The 15,092-nt window shown below is 49.5% G+C and overlaps 1 protein-coding gene across 2 annotated transcripts in view; it reads left to right on the top strand.

Annotated features, from left to right (window-relative positions):
• The first annotated feature begins 2,586 nt into the window (after window positions 1-2,586).
• The window catches only part of PPARD (peroxisome proliferator activated receptor delta), a 75,908-nt gene continuing 63,402 nt past the window's right edge, over window positions 2,587-15,092 (top strand). The window contains exons 1-2 of one of the 2 annotated variants that reach the window (XM_024766031.1): window positions 2,587-2,723; window positions 6,311-6,395. The gene's annotated coding sequence lies outside the window, so the exon portion shown is untranslated. The remainder of the gene's footprint in view (window positions 2,724-6,310; window positions 6,396-15,092) is intronic. The other variant, XM_024766032.1, reaches the window with a different exon arrangement.

Here is a 15,092-nt window from a genome sequence, read left to right on the forward strand (position 1 = left end):
CTGCACCACCAGGGAAGCCCTGCAGTCTTTCAATTCCAGCGTTATAAAAGAACTCCTTTGTCCTTACAAACATCCTGGACAAAGGAGAGTGAATCCAATCTCTGATGCCTTCAGAGATACCTATAAGCTCCGGGGGCCATGTGGAAAATACAGCCACTGTGGCCCCAGGTCACCCCTGAGGGTTGAGGAGGTTGGGCAACTGGCTGGAATGTAAGTGGTTTGTTGCAAACTGTTGCCAGGATATGCAAGGCGCCTCTTCCTCACCATCAGTGTCTATCCAGGCCAAAGAGGTGCCAGCTGAAAGTTGCCTCTCTGGTCCCTGCTGTAGGTGAGAGGGGGAGGAAGAGGGACGCTGAGGAGGCCGTTTTCAGGAGGCTAAGGAGGCCTCCACCTGCTGGCTGGAGCTTGAAATGGCTGTGGAGGAGACCGGATCTAATTCAAAGCTGGTCTAGCCTTATTCCACACTGTAAGTTATTGTTAAGTTACACTGTAATTGGGCATCCGAGCAGGTTTTGGTAGCTGAGCTCTCTGGCTGGTCTGAAAAGGGTTGCAGAGGCTTGGCAGGGACCAACTTTTCCCACTGTGAGCTGTGCCTGTGGACAAATCCAGTCAAAATGAAGATTTGGGGAAGCTGTGTTAGTCTGTTTTAGATTCAAGTAACAGAAACTAACTGATTTAAGTTTTAAATATATGTATAGGGCTTCCCTGGTGGCGCAGTGGTTGGGAGTCCGCCTGCCGATGCAGGGGACACGGGTTCGTGCCCGGTCTGGGAGGATCCCACATGCCGCGGAGCGGCTGGGCCTGTGAGCCATGGCCCCTGAGCCTGCGCGTCCAGAGCCTGTGCTCCACAATGGGAGAGGCCACAGCAGTGAGAGGCCCGTGTACCGCGAAAATAAAAATAAAAAATAAAATAAAATATATGTACATATTTTTATATATCCGTTTAATATGAAAATGAAATGAGCTGAAAAATGTAGTATTTTAACAGTGCTCCCAGAATTTCTTTCAGGGAAGGAGCTGTCTTTATTAGGGGAAATGAGACTTTTAGGGAGGAGAAAGTGAAATCTCTAGGGCATGAGTGTTGGCAGGAACTCTAGCAGTGAAGAGATGTGCCTGGAAAGCGGGAAGGATTTGTTTTCTCTCTGGAGAGAATGGGATAGAGGAGAGAATGGTGGGGCAGGGAGGAGAGGTAGTAATTTGGGAAAAGACCAGGCTCTAAGGAGTGAACAGCCAGTCAGAAAACCTCAATGCCGCCAGTGCAGAAAAGACTTTAAAAAAATGTCAGCCGTGTGAGTTTAAACTGTTTGCAATGCATCACGTGACCCTTCCCAGGGCCCAGAGCATCATAACATCTATACCCATGAATGTTTTGTGTGGGAAGAAGTGTGGGCAGTCCTCAGGAAGGGCTGAGTTGCATCTCTACATTTCTGAACTGTGTGACTGCGACAGCCTGGCAGAAGCTGGAGCATGGAGGCAGAGAGATTTAGAATATAAATCCCTGAGAAATTTGCAGAAATCTTAGGGATGGCTTTGACTTCCACAACCCATTTTTTCTTCTATCTCAGAGGCAAGGAGGTTGACATCTGAATTACAAAAGTACTGCGCAGGGAATTCCCTGTTGGTCCAGTGGTTAGGACTCTGCCACTGCAGGGGTTATGGTCCCTGGTAGGGGAATTAAGATCCCCACATGATGCAGCAAAGAAAAAAAAGTACTGCACATTCATTTCAAAAAGTAGAAAAAAAAGAAGCAGAAAGAAAAAGAAAGCACTCGTAGTTCTACTATCCAGATATCTAGGAGTGTAGGAGAGGGGGAGAGGTAATCTTTATTTTAAAGATGATGGAAAGGAGGAAGTTACCCATTGATCATACACCTGTAGAGTCAAGTTTTGTTCATTGCCAGATGGCAAACCCATCTTCTTCTCCCATACTGCCCTCCAGCTGCTGGGTACCTTTTTATGGTATATCTGAAGGTTGGAATAACACGTCTCCTCCAGATCCTAAAGACTTGGGTTAAGAAGCGAGAACAGAATTTTCTACAACAGTAAGGAGGGTGCTCCCCATTTAGGTGGGCAAGTGTATTAGATAAATAGGAAGATAGGTAAGAAATCCAGAACCATAAATTTCTAGTTGCAGAAGCCTCTTGAGGGAGCAAAGCCCTTTTGTGAAAATTACAGGGAGCACAGCCATTTCCAGTGGAATTTGGATATCCAGGTTCTAACCTCAGCACTGCTTCTCACTGCAAGTCACGCACCTTTTCTGGGACAGTTTCTTCACTGGAAGTTTGAGGAGGCTGTACGAGATGATCTCTAAGTTCCCTTCCAGCTTTAAATTCTCTTTTGTGATACTTGCCAGACTTGCTTTACGGGCCCTGGAGATTCCTCCCCAGCTCCTTCTTGAGCTGCTGCGCCCTCGTCCCGCACCAGAGGGCGCTGCAGGCGGGCCCGGGGCAGCGTGCTGGTGGGCGGAGTGGCAGAATCAGGGGCGACTCTAGGAGGCGCGGTGATTGGCCGCGGCCGGGGCGGAAGGGGGCGTGGAGAGGGGAGGGGAGGAGCTGCGCGGTGACGTCACTCTTGTGGGGCGGGGCCAGGCGGCGCAGCGTGTGACGCCGCGGCCGCCGCGGCCGCCGCGGATCTGGGGATTAATGGGAAAAGTTTTGGCAGGAGCCGGAGGATCCTACGGAGCCTGCGGGACGGCGGCGGTGGCGCGGAGGGCAGCCAGAACAGGTCAGTCCGGGTCCGGGGAAGCGGGTAGGCAGGCAGCGGAGGGAAGCAGCGGGCCCGGGCTGAGGCGGGCAACGCGGCTGGGGCGGAAGGCCCGGCGGGGAGTGGAGTGGGGAGAGTCGCAGGGGTCGGCTGACGGAGCGGCTGCCGCTTCCTGTCGCTCTGGCCCGGGCGGGTCGCGGTCGTCCGTTGCTCTCCTGGCACCCCGCCCCGCTTCCCCTGCTCCCCCAGCCTTTGGACGCCTATCAATATTTGAGCCCGAACCACGGGCCTCCCCCCAACCCCCAGACTCTGTGCCCCCTTTTGGGCCTCGTGTCTCCGTCTCCTCCCACTTCTGTGTTCTGAGAGCCCCATCCCAGGCTCTAGGTCCTCTCCCAGTACCCACCCTTGTCTCTGATCTCTTCTTTCATATCTTCTCTGGTGTCCCCAAATTCATTGCCCTCTCTACCCAGGGTCTCCTTGGAGATCTTCTCTGTCCCCCTCGTTATCCTTGTCTCCTGTCTTCGTCCTCCCATCCTTGACCTGTGTCTTCTCTCTCTTTTCCCATCCCTGTCCTCTCCTTCCCGCGTTGCCTGGCCCCTCTCAGTATCACCCTTCCCCACCATCTTCCTCGCGGTGTTACCGGGCTTTTTCAGCCCGTGCCTGCAATCCCTGTCTACCTAAGCCCCTCCTACCCAGGTTCCCCCCAGAAGCCCTGTTTTTGCCCCACTCTCTGATTTCTTTCCACTCAGCCATGCCCTCTGCATTCCTGTCATCCACCTCCCCTTCCTTCCCAGTTCCTTGCCTCTGCTTCTGGGAGAAGCATTAGCTGCAGACACTGCTTTCCCATGACCCGCAGTTGAGATACCTGTGGAGTGGGCGTGTGGGTGTTCAGCCCCTGATTGAAGTAAGGCGCTGAATGTCTGAGGTAAATAGCAGGTAATGTTTGGTGGGAGAATTTACTGGGGTGTTGCATCAGGGATAATGTCCAATTTGTAGACCATTCTTCCAGTCTCAGCTTTCGTACTTCCCCTTTATGGGTCTGTTGACTTCCAGGAACCTTTGAGGAGAGACCAGCCGCTGAATTGGGTGTATGCCAGGGGTAGCTGGAGGCCTCATCCAACTCTTTTCCCCTTCCAGGAAACAGGGCTTTGTGGCTTTACACTCTGGATATACTGTACACCTTTAAACCATGATACCTCAGCCTATCTCTGCCCTGATTCCCACCCTCTACTCTATGCCCTATCTCAGAGAGCTAAGAGAAGTCTCCAGAATCTATGCCCCAGAGAATGCCTGTGGTCCTCAACCTTTTCCTCTGTACTGGCTCCAGAACATTTTTTTTCCTGTTTGAGTTTTGAAATAGATTGCCAGCCTGATAGCCCTGGGGCTGGCAGGTAGCTGTTCCTTTTGTTATTGGTGACTCGAACCACCTGCTGATTTTTCCCTCACGCATCTCTGAATGTGTCTGGGGCTTCTGATGTCGATAACTGAGCAGGTTCTCTTGAAGGTTCTTCTCCCTCTGTTTTCCTTGGGAGCTTCATTTCCTGTGGCTCTAAGAGAGAGAGGCTGACACTGAAGTCCTGTTCCCTTTGCCCAGGCGTAGCCAGTCAGTATCTGCCTGGACAGGTTGTGGGGCTGCATTAGGAAGATGGTGTCAGGAACTTGAGTTGCTTCCAGTCGCAGAGATCATCCTCTTTGTGGCTAGAGAACCCACCACCTTCACGGTGCTTCTGGATCTTTAACCTTCTTGCCAGACTGAAAGTTCTTTACAGATGCGTTCAATTTGAGCTCCTTTATTTGGCGTTGGTCCCCTAGAGAGATCTTCAGGAAATAACATATCCTATATTTCTGCCCAATCTGATTTTGGAGGATTCTGAAAGCGTGACCCAGTCTCAGTTCAGAAATGAAGGCCTGTTGTTTCACCGGGCTCCAGGTTTCTAGGTCTCCTCTTTTGAGGATCGTGCTCTCTGTCTTTGAGCCAGAATTGGACACAGAATTGGCAGCCTTCAGGAACTGTGGTGGAGAGCCAACTGAAACAACCAGACCAGACTTTAAAGTTTTGGAACCCTCTTGTGCACAGACCCTTTTCTGTGAAAGGAGTAGGGTCGGGATGGCTGAGCCAGTGCCCTCTCCTAAGCAGCACTTGGGCGGTGGGGGGAGTAGGGCAGACTGGACCAAAAGGGGGTCCTTGTTCCAATGGAAAACATCCCTTTGGGGCTTTAATGGGTCACTCTGATGAAGTTGGGGTTGTGTATTTGGTGGTGATTTAGTCCAGCCTGTGGCTCCCCAGGACTTTACCTGACTCTTTGGAGCCGTTTGCTACTCCTCTGTCTGCTTACCCATTGATAGCGCTCTCTACTGAGGCAGCAGGTGAGAAGGGCTTGAGAGGACGTCAGGCCCAGTCCTTGGGGAGCAGCTTGTGCACCAGAAGCTCTGGCCAGATAGCTTCTTGCAGTTTGTCCACCACGTCATCTTCCGCGTGGGTAGTCATGATCATCAGTTACCAAGTGCCCATTCGGTGACGTTTGCAGAGCTTGGGTCAGCCTGCCTCTCTTTTTCAAAGGGGTGGGCAGACAGGCCCCTGACATTATCCTACAGATGCTGTAGCCCATTAAGTCCTTAGTTTAACGAACTGCTCGTTTGTTTGGCTGCCTTTCTCCTTGCTTTCCTCCTCCTTTGGTGTGTGCCTCCACCCACTCAGGAAGAATTGCCCTCACTCAGCCTTCCAGCCTCACCTGTGGTCCCTCAGACCCCATCCCCCAGGGCCTGGTGAGAGGACAGCCATTGTTGGGCGCTGGCCTGGGAAGCTGGTAGGCCTCTTCTTTGGATAGAATGCAGATATCCTGGCTGTTGTGCAAGCTGTCCTCAGGGCTCATGGCTCCTGGCATGTCCTGGGACGGTGCAGCTTCTCTCAGGAGGGGCTGGCCCTGTCGCTTCCAAAGGCTTCAGCTGTATTCTCTCACCAAATACAGAGGCCCACTCCTAGGGTGTTACCTGCGGACTGGGAAGCTAAACTACAGGCCCTCCTCTGTGCCTTTGGATCCAGAGAGAGGAGCCACTTGCAGCTGAGTTCTGTGGTGTCAGGAGAGCTAGGCACTTGCTTGAGCCTGGCAGGGAGGAAATGGCCCCTTGTATCAGGTTTCAGATATGTGGGTCTTCTTCCTTGGCATATGGTTCTTGGCCTTCACAGCTCAGAGGCTGGTGATTAGGGTGTGACTCCAGTGCCGTCTCTACTGGGCTTTGGTCAAAGAATCAAGCATGACTCAGGGCGTCTGCATTTAGGAGCTGCCACCTGTGGGGGGTGTTGGGCTCTGGCTTCTTCTTCACCTTGCCAGCTCTTCCTGCCCCACACTGATAGAATCAGGAAAGCCGGTGTCTGCTTACTTGGAAGTAAGCAGACTACTTCCAGAGTTGGGAAATATTTGCTGACTCAGGCTCAGAATCACAACATCTGGGGTGGTGGTAGGGGCAGGGGTGAGGGACAGAGGAGGAGCCAGCTTGCCTTAGGAGCACTCTCTGAGCCCTGATGTTTAATTATAATGTATCAGAGCTGCTTTTCTGACCCCTGGTGCCTCTCAGCTAAAGATGTTGGCTTTCTTTCTATCCCGCAGCGTTGCGTGGTGTTTTGGGGTATGCACGTGGTACTCACGCAGTGGCTTCTGTTCACCAACAGATGAGGACAGATGCACCAAAGAGGTAATCCCATTTTCCTTACCCAGGGGCCTCTGACAACTGACGGACACATCTCAGATGAAATGGTTTCACTAGCGCTGAGTCCCAGATCCCAGGAGCCTGTCACTGCATCTGGTACTTGCACATAGTGGGCACTTATTAAATAATTATTGATTCTATGGCTTATGTGGTTTTTTTTGAGGAGCATTAAGATTTTCACCTTTACACCCACTGAAACATAGACTCCATAAGGGCGGGGACTTATTTTGTTTCCTGTTGTGTCTAGGACAGTGTCTGGCACAGAGGAGATGCTAAGTATTTGTTGAATGAATAAATGTACAGGGGCTTCCCTGGTGGCGCAGTGGTTGAGAGTCCGCCTGCCGATGCAGGGGACACGGGTTCGTGCCCCGGTCCGGGAAGATCCCACATGCCGCGGAGTGGCTGGGCCTGTGAGCCATGTCCGCTGAGCCTGCGCACCCGGAGCCTGTGCTCTGCAGCGGGACAGGCCACAGCAGTGAGAGGTCCGCGTACCACAAAATAAAAAAATAAAGAAAGAAATGTACAAACTTTCTTCTCTGCCCATATTATTTGGGTGCCAGGCCACAAAGATAGTGTCCATCTTTTTCTTTCATTTATATAACAAACGTTTTTGAGTGCCTGCTATGTGCCAGGTACATTACTAGGCAGTTGGAAAATGATGACAGTGAAAAACCAGATTCTGTCCCTGTCTCATGGGTCTGTAGTTTGCTGGCATGTATGAGAGAGAGCTGGGCATGATACACGGAATTGTTTCTTCCATCTCTGCTGGGATATCGGGTCCTCACGAGAGTCAGAACAATGCTCTGTGCTTCGCATTGCTGTCTCCCTGTTTGCTCTCAGGATGCCTGGAGGTTTTGTAAACTCTCAGAAGGGGAGCTCCAGGGAATTTGATGTTCGTTGTCCCAGCTATCTGGGAAGCCAGGCCATGGTGGGGTCCCTGCTGGGGGCCAGGGGAAACGTGGGGCTCCTCTCTGATTTGTTTTAGTCTCTGAAGCTCAGTGGTTCTACTAGCTGTTTATGGGCTTCACTTCCCTTTCTCTGCCTTTAACACCCCGTGAGTTTTCCTGTTGCCAAACAGGGTGCTGAGCCCATGTGTCTGTCAGTCTGCGGGGGTCGGGTTGTTTGTGGATCTTGCAGGAAGGCCTGAGGCGGGGGCCCCTCCTGTTCTGAAACCCATACCAAGTTCTTTCCTCTGAAGGAAATGTGAAGGCGGAAGAAGGAGGGTTTGGGAGGCTTCTGAGGTTCTCTGAGAGGAGACGAGAGAGAAGCTCTCCCTGGGTAGGGAGAGCTGCTGCATTGACTCGGTTCGCTTTGTCGTTTGTTTGAGCAGCAGCTAGCCACAGTGGCACCTATTGGTCCATGTCCAGGGTCGGTTGTCCTGTTCATCCCTTAGCTTTGAGCTCCCAGCCCCAGCTAGAAGTTTTCTTTCTTAGTTTCCACTGGCAAAGATGAGGCTATAGCTTTATCAGATTTTTTCAGTGTTAATCTCAAAAAACTGGTGTTGTCATCTTAGTCTTTCCCATCTGAGGCACTTTTGTGGGCCAGGTGCTGTGACAGATGGTTTCAGACGTAGTCCTTGGCTGTCCCCATGGCCCAAGTGAGTGAAACCTAGTTGGTGAGAGAAGATATATGCACAGAAAGATTTTTTAGACATTAGAGACTCAGCGGGTACTAAAAGCATGGTGCTGTACAAGGATACTCATTTATAGGAGCAAGTCATCCCTGAGGATTGGCTTTGTTCCTGAAGAAACTGGGTGTCAGATTGGCCACCTTGAAAGAAAGCTGGTTTATTTTGAAGTCAACTTTATGCTCTTAAAAACTGTTAAGGGGGCTTCCCTGGAGGCACAGTGGTTAAGCATCTGCCTGCCAATGCAGGGGACACGGGTTCAAGCCCTGGTCCGGGAAGATGCCACATGCCACGGAGCAACAAAGCGGGTGTGCCACAACTACTGAGCCTGTGCTCTAGAGCCCGAGAGCCACAACTACTGAGCCCGCACGCCTAAAGCCCATGTTCTGCAACAAGAGAAGCCACTGCAATGAGAAGCCCGCTCACTGCAACAAAGAGTAACCCCCACTCACCGCAAGTAGAGAAAGCCCGCACGCAGCAACGAAGACCCAACGCAGCCAAAAATAAAAAAATTTGTTTAAAAAAACTATTAAAAAAATTGTTAAGGACCTCAAGAACTTTTGTTTACTGTATTAGAAATTAAAACTGAGGCAGTTTTAAAAATTACAAATTTATGAATTCATTTGATATAATAATAAATCCATTACATTTATCATAAATGACATTTTTAATGAAAAATAGCTATTTTCAAAAACAAAAATGTTGAGAGGAGTGACATTGTTTTACATTTTTGCTAATGTCTGGTTTAATAGAAGAGAACTGGATTCTCATAACTGTTTCTGTGTTCAGTCTCTCTTTTTTTTTTTGCGGTACGCGGGCCTCTCACTGTCGTGGCCTCTCCCGTTGCGGAGCACAGGCTCCGGACGCGCAGGCTCAGCGGCCATGGCTCACAGGCTCAGCGGCCATGGCTCACGGGCCCAGCCGCTCCGCGGCATGTGGGATCTTCCCAGACTGGGGCATGAACCCGTGTCCCCTGCATCGGCAGGCAGACTCTCAACCACTGCGCCACCAGGGAAGCCCTGTGTTCAGTCTTTTTAAGTACATTGTTTTAGCTGAAGGATATGAAGAAAATCTGGCTGCACACAGATATGTAATTGAGAAGGAGAGGGATATTTTAATAGCTTTTGCAGATAATTGTGGATATTTTTCTTTGTTACTATACCAAAACTGGATGAATGGTAGTTTCTTAAAGGTTAGTTGGAATGTGGAGTCTGAAATCTTATCAACAAACTTTTCATACTTTGTGACATTATAATCCATTGGCCCATCTGGCACTTTGAATGGATCTTTTACTTTGAATTGGTCATTGGGAAATAATTGGTTTACTGAGTTATATAGATCTAAATGTTGACATGCTTCATTTTACAATGTCAGTAAATCATACTAAGACCACTGCTCTCATCAGAAAAGCCTTTAAGTATTGGGAAGCTGTGAAGCTCACAACGGTGGATACAAGTTTTCCATCATTTGAATTTTCTCTTGAAAGCTTGCTTTTTATTGTTTGTAACATACTGTCAGTTTCTTTTCTTGAAGTGACAGTCTCACTTCATTCATTTCCAAGAGAAAGTTTGTCAAATACCCAATCTAAATAATCATAATTTATTTGTCTATTATTCTTTTCTTTCAAGTAAAAATGGTGTTTCATGAAAAAAATGGCTAGTTTAGCTTGCAACTCAAACAATTGCACAATTGCTTTTTCTTGAAACAATCATGGAACTCCTGTTTGTTTTGTTACATAGGATATTTAAAAGACATGTACTCCTGGGACTTCCTTGGTGGTCCAGTGGTTAAGACTCTGGGCTTCCACTGCAGGGGGCACAGGTTTAATCCCTGGTTGGAAAACTAAGATCCCACATGCTGTGTGGTGTGGCCTGAAAAAAAATAATAAATAAAATAAAAATAAAAGACATGTACTCAAGGGTCATGATTTAATAAAGTTAGTTTTTATTGGTTCATCTAGGACATTGTTAAGTGGAATTGGCACTTTATTATTTTTCATGATTCTGTGGGTTGACTGGGCTCAGCTGGGCAGTTCTCACTTGGGGTCTTTCATGTTGCTGTAGTCAAGTAGAGGCCAGGGCAGGAGTCATCTGAAGGCTCAGCTGGGCTGGTTGTCCACACTGGCTCCCTCACATGGCTGGCACTGATGCTGGCTGTTGACTAGGGTGCCCTACATGTGGCCTCTCCATGTACCTTGTGCCTCTCACAGCATGGCAGCTGTTCTGAGCAGAAATATCCCAAGAGTGAGTGTATTGAGAGATCCAGGCATAAATTGCAAGGTTTCTTATGGCCTAATCTTGGAAGTCACACAATGTCACTTTGTGTTTTCTTGGTCATAGGACCGGCTCAGATTCAGGAGAGGGATACATAAGGGTATGAACAACAAGAGGCATGGTTCACTGGGAGGGAGAGAGGCCTCCTTGGAGACCAGCTACTACTTCTTTTTAGCATCCCTTATGTGAGGTAACCTGGCCTGTATATGAATACTTCCAGGAGAAAAGTGTTTTCTCACAATTTCCATTCCTGGAAACCACTGTTAGGAAATTCCTAGTAGGTTGATAGAAGCCATTTAATGCCAGGTGAGGGAATTTGTACTCTGTGTTCTTTGGGCAGTGGGTAGCCGTTGATGGTTTTAGAGCAAGGAGTGATTATGTTAATAGTGCAAAAAGGTGGATTAAATGGAGAAAGAATGAAGGTAGAGAGGTTAGGTAGGAGATTACTGCAGTAGTCTAAGTATGAGGAAATTCTTCCTCATATATAATCTGAGTTCCTCTGGTTGCTGTTAAAATTAATCGATTTTGAACTGTCAGCCACACTGATTAAGTACCCAGAGCATGGGTGGAGTAACACACACACGCACACACACACGTGTTATTTAGGGCTGCTGATACACCAGAGGGCTCACAAAAATAAAAGGGCTCACAAAAATTAAAAGGCAACTAAATTTAGGTTTTATTGTCAAGACACATTAAAAAGTCAATCATAATTTATCAAATAAAAAGTAGGAAAAATAAAGCTTCATGTAACACCACTGACAGTGTTTCAAAAACACTTCAGTTTCAGTATCATAGACCATGAGGAAGTGAGGAGAAGAATGAGAAGAAAGAGGGGGACAAATGAAAGGATGGTGGGGAGAGGGATAAAGAGGAGGAAAGAAGGGGATCGAGGGGGAAAACAGCAAAAAGAGTGATGGAGGATGAGGCTGGAGGAGCTGCTTGAGACCGAACAAAGCCTCCGCTCTCCGCGGGTCTCCAGCCTTAGCGTGGGGCTGGCTGCTTCTGCGGTTCCGGGGCCCTGGCCGCCGGGTTTTAGCACCTCGTCCTCCTGCCTTGTCTCTGTGACTCTTTGTGTCTGAAAAGATGCCTGGGGAAGCGCAGGAGCTGCGTTGGTGTTGGGCAGACCTGGGTGTCACTCTTAGCGCTCAGTGAGTGGGGTCATGACTTAGAGATCTAGGAACCTCGGTAAGTGCTGGTTTCATGGAGCCGAGGCTCTGGGGGTGCTGAGCTCAGGAGGAAGTGCCTTCCTGCACTGGTTCCCTCCCTGGTTGACACCGGGCCATGGCACTGGAAGCCCAGCCTGAGCACGGGAGTCTTCATCTGCTGCTCAACAGTTCCTGGGGTTCCAGGCAGTGCGTTGCCCTTCTTTTTCTTTCAAGTCCCATCTGCAAAGCCTGACTTCTCCCGGGCCTTGGCGTCATCTCAGCAGCTCTCCCGAGACCATTACTGAATTATCCACAGCTCATAGCCACTCAGTTTCGAAAGAGTTCTCCCATGGGGAGGGTCCTGAAGGGAGAGGCTCCCAGGTGTTATGGGGAAACGACCTCATGTTTAAGTTCATTTCTGTATTATTATATTGATAGGTACCTAAAAACAGATTTTCGTTTCTTTCATTTGTAATCTGCTGTAACTCTTTGATCCTCGTCACTGCTTTTGGCACTTCCCTCATCCAAGAATTGTGACCTCAGCGGCGTGGAGTTTCTTGGTCACCGCTCTAATGGAAGTACAAGCCAGCTTTGCTCTCCCGGTGGCAGCAGGAGCCAGGCAGGCTGCCCTGCAGACACAGTCGTCTGCGGGCCCACTCGCCTGATAAACAGGCTGTCCTTGAACTTGCCAGAACCCAGAGCTCACTGATCATTCCTTTTTCCAAACAAGCACGCAACCCAGATGGGTTCTCAGAACGCTCCACCCCGGGCAAGTCTCATGGGAAAAAGCTTACCTGCCATCCCTGAACCCGAGCTTGTTCGTCTGACCCACACCATTTCTTTGCAGCTTCCCCTCCTTAAAAGCCTTCAGGACAGTCCAGAGATCCTGCTGGGTTCCCCTTGACCCTCAGCATGTGCATCCTGGGATGAATTTCTGAGTGGTCCATTGGGGACATCAGGTTGGAGAAGAGAAAACTACCCTTCTCTTCTAAGGAGGACCTCCAAGGACCAAAATGCTCAGTTGCATGAAAATAACTCCCCACTCCCTAGTTACAGCAAAAGAAAGGCTCTGGCCCAGGACCTTGCCGAGACTCCCGATCTGACTCTTCTTTCCAATGGACCAGAGGTCTGAACTGTGTTTCTCCCAAACTCTTGGTGCCTGTCTTTCGTGGTGATGGACTGGGTAGTGGCCCCCAAAGATATCCAGACCATAATCCCTGGATCCTGTGGATGCTGCCTTGTATGGCAAAATGGACTTTGCAGATGCAACTAAGTTAAGGAACTTGAGGTGGGGAGATTATCCTGGTGGGCCCTAAGTGCAATCACAATTGTCCTTTGAAGAGGGAGGCAAAGGGAGATCTGATACAGAAGAAGACAGAGTGGCTACTGCAGCAAGGTCTGCTGGCTCTGAAGATGGGGGAAGAGGCCAAGGAATGCAAGGAATGCAGCTCTGTACGCTGGAAAAGGCAAGGATACAAGTACTCCCCTAGAACCTCTGGAGGAAGTGCGGCCCTGCCAATACCTTGATTTTGGTCCAGTGAAACTAATTTTGGATTTTTGACCTTCAGAATTCTAAGAGGATAAATGTTTTGTTTTAAGCCACTAAGTTTGTGGTAATTTGTTACGGTGACAACAGGAAACTACTACAGGGGTCATCCGTCTCCAAGCACAGGGGGTGACTTGGCTGATCCTTGTTCTTATTTTAAGGCAGTCTTAGAGCATCCTTTTCATGGCAGTTGGAGATTCTAGGTCCAGACTTTCTGCAAACTAATATTTAAGACAATATGCTCTCTGGGGGAATCTTTTCTGGAGTTCTTGGGAGCAAAAGAGAAGGCCTCAGATAGCATCTGCTCCTTGCTTTTGGAGCTCCCCCACACCTTCACTCAGATGGTAATAGTTTCTTTCAGATTGTTGAGGATCCAGGATTAGCTTAAATCTGACTCCAATTCCATCTTTCTCTCCATTCTCCTTCCTTCCATTCATTCAGTGGGTATTTATTGGGTACCTCCTACATGCTAGGCTCTGTTCTAGGCACTAGGGATGTAGGAATGAACAAAGCAGATAAACAGATCTCCTGCTCTCATGGTCGTTGTGCTGGGGGAAGGGGAGGGAGCCAGAATTAAGTAAATAGCATGTCAGATGGTGAGAAATGCTGTATGGAAAAATAAAGTAGGAAAGAGGTCATGGCAGTTTTATTTATTTATAAAAATTTTTATTTAGTTATTTTCATTTACTTTTGGCCGTGTTGGGTCTTCATTGCTGCGCGCAGGCTTTCTCTAGTTGTGGTGAATGGGGGCTGCTCTTCGTTGCGGTGCACGGACTTCTCATTGCGGTGGCTTCTCTTGTTGTCGCCCACAGGCTCTAGGCGTGCGGGCTTCAGTAGTTGTGGCGCACGGGCTTAGTTGCTCTGCGGCACGTGGCATCTTCCTGGACCTGGGCTTGAACCCGTTTCCCCTACATTGGTAGGCGGGTTCTTAACCACTGTGCCACCAGGGAAGTCCAGTGGCAGTTTTAAATAGAGGGTTTGAGGAAGGCCTTGCTTAGAAGGTTATATTTGAGCTGAAAGAGGAGAGTGAGCCACGTGTGGGAAGAATCTTAAGAGGCAGAGGGAAAGCAAGTGCAAAGGCCCTGAGGCAGGAACATGGCTGGTGGGTTGGAGGAAGAGTCAGGAAGTCAGGTGGCTGGAGCAGTGAGGGAGGAAGAGAATGGGAGATGAGGTAAGAAACATGATTGGGGGCCAGATCGCCATTGACCCTGAAATACTGTAAAATCTCTCTACATGGCCCATCCTTCCTTCTTCCCTCCCTCCCTTGCTTCCTTTCTTCCTTCCTTCCTTCCCCTCTCCCTCCTTCCCTCCCTCCTCTCACCACCTCTCTGCCTTTATGTTTGTGTTCATCAGTTCCTTTCTGTAGAATGTTTATCACATGGTACCTATGGGGTATCAGCAGATAAACATAGGCAGCTTAAAACATTAGAAGAGGGGAAAAAAGCACCCTCCTTTTTCTGATAATAAAAGCAGTTCCACTGTCAGTGCAGGTATGGAGCTGTGTGCCTAGAAAGACAGCTCTGGGGTGGTTTCTGGGGGTCCTCACTTCCCTCCCCCTCCTCCTCAGCCCCATGAGGATCTCAAGGCCTCAAGGCTGTCCCCGCCCCCCGCCCACCGTCTACCCAGTGTGGATCCCACCGTTGGCCACCTAGAATGCTTTCTTAACAGCCCCCTCGTCTCCCTGCCCTTCCCTGCCCGGAGCAGCACCACAGCCTGGCTTCATCCCTACGCTCAGCCAGGTGCCTGGGGGCTGCCCAAGAAAGGAGGAGCACGTGAACCGGTGCGTTTATGGCCATCACCTAGGCTCTCAGCATTCATAGGCCCCCCCACGTCCCTGAGCCACTGATTCTCTCGTTCCTGGGAGTGGCCATTCCAAACCTCAGGACTCTTCCTCTTCTAGGTCCTCACAGTGTGGCTGGGATTTCTAAGAAACAGATTCCAAAAGGTCAAGTAAGTCCAGCTTGAAAAGTCACTCTCCCTGGATAGTGACCCCATGACAGTTCAGGTGCTCTGGCAAGCTTCCAAAATGACACTTGGTCAGCTTCACTGTCATCTAGGGGCCAGGTACAGATCGTCTCCATGGATTAA

The sequence above is a fragment of the Neophocaena asiaeorientalis genome, unplaced genomic scaffold, assembly GCF_003031525.2.
Source record: "Neophocaena asiaeorientalis asiaeorientalis breed wild unplaced genomic scaffold, Neophocaena_asiaeorientalis_V1.1 scaffold46, whole genome shotgun sequence".
NCBI lineage: Eukaryota > Metazoa > Chordata > Mammalia > Artiodactyla > Phocoenidae > Neophocaena > Neophocaena asiaeorientalis.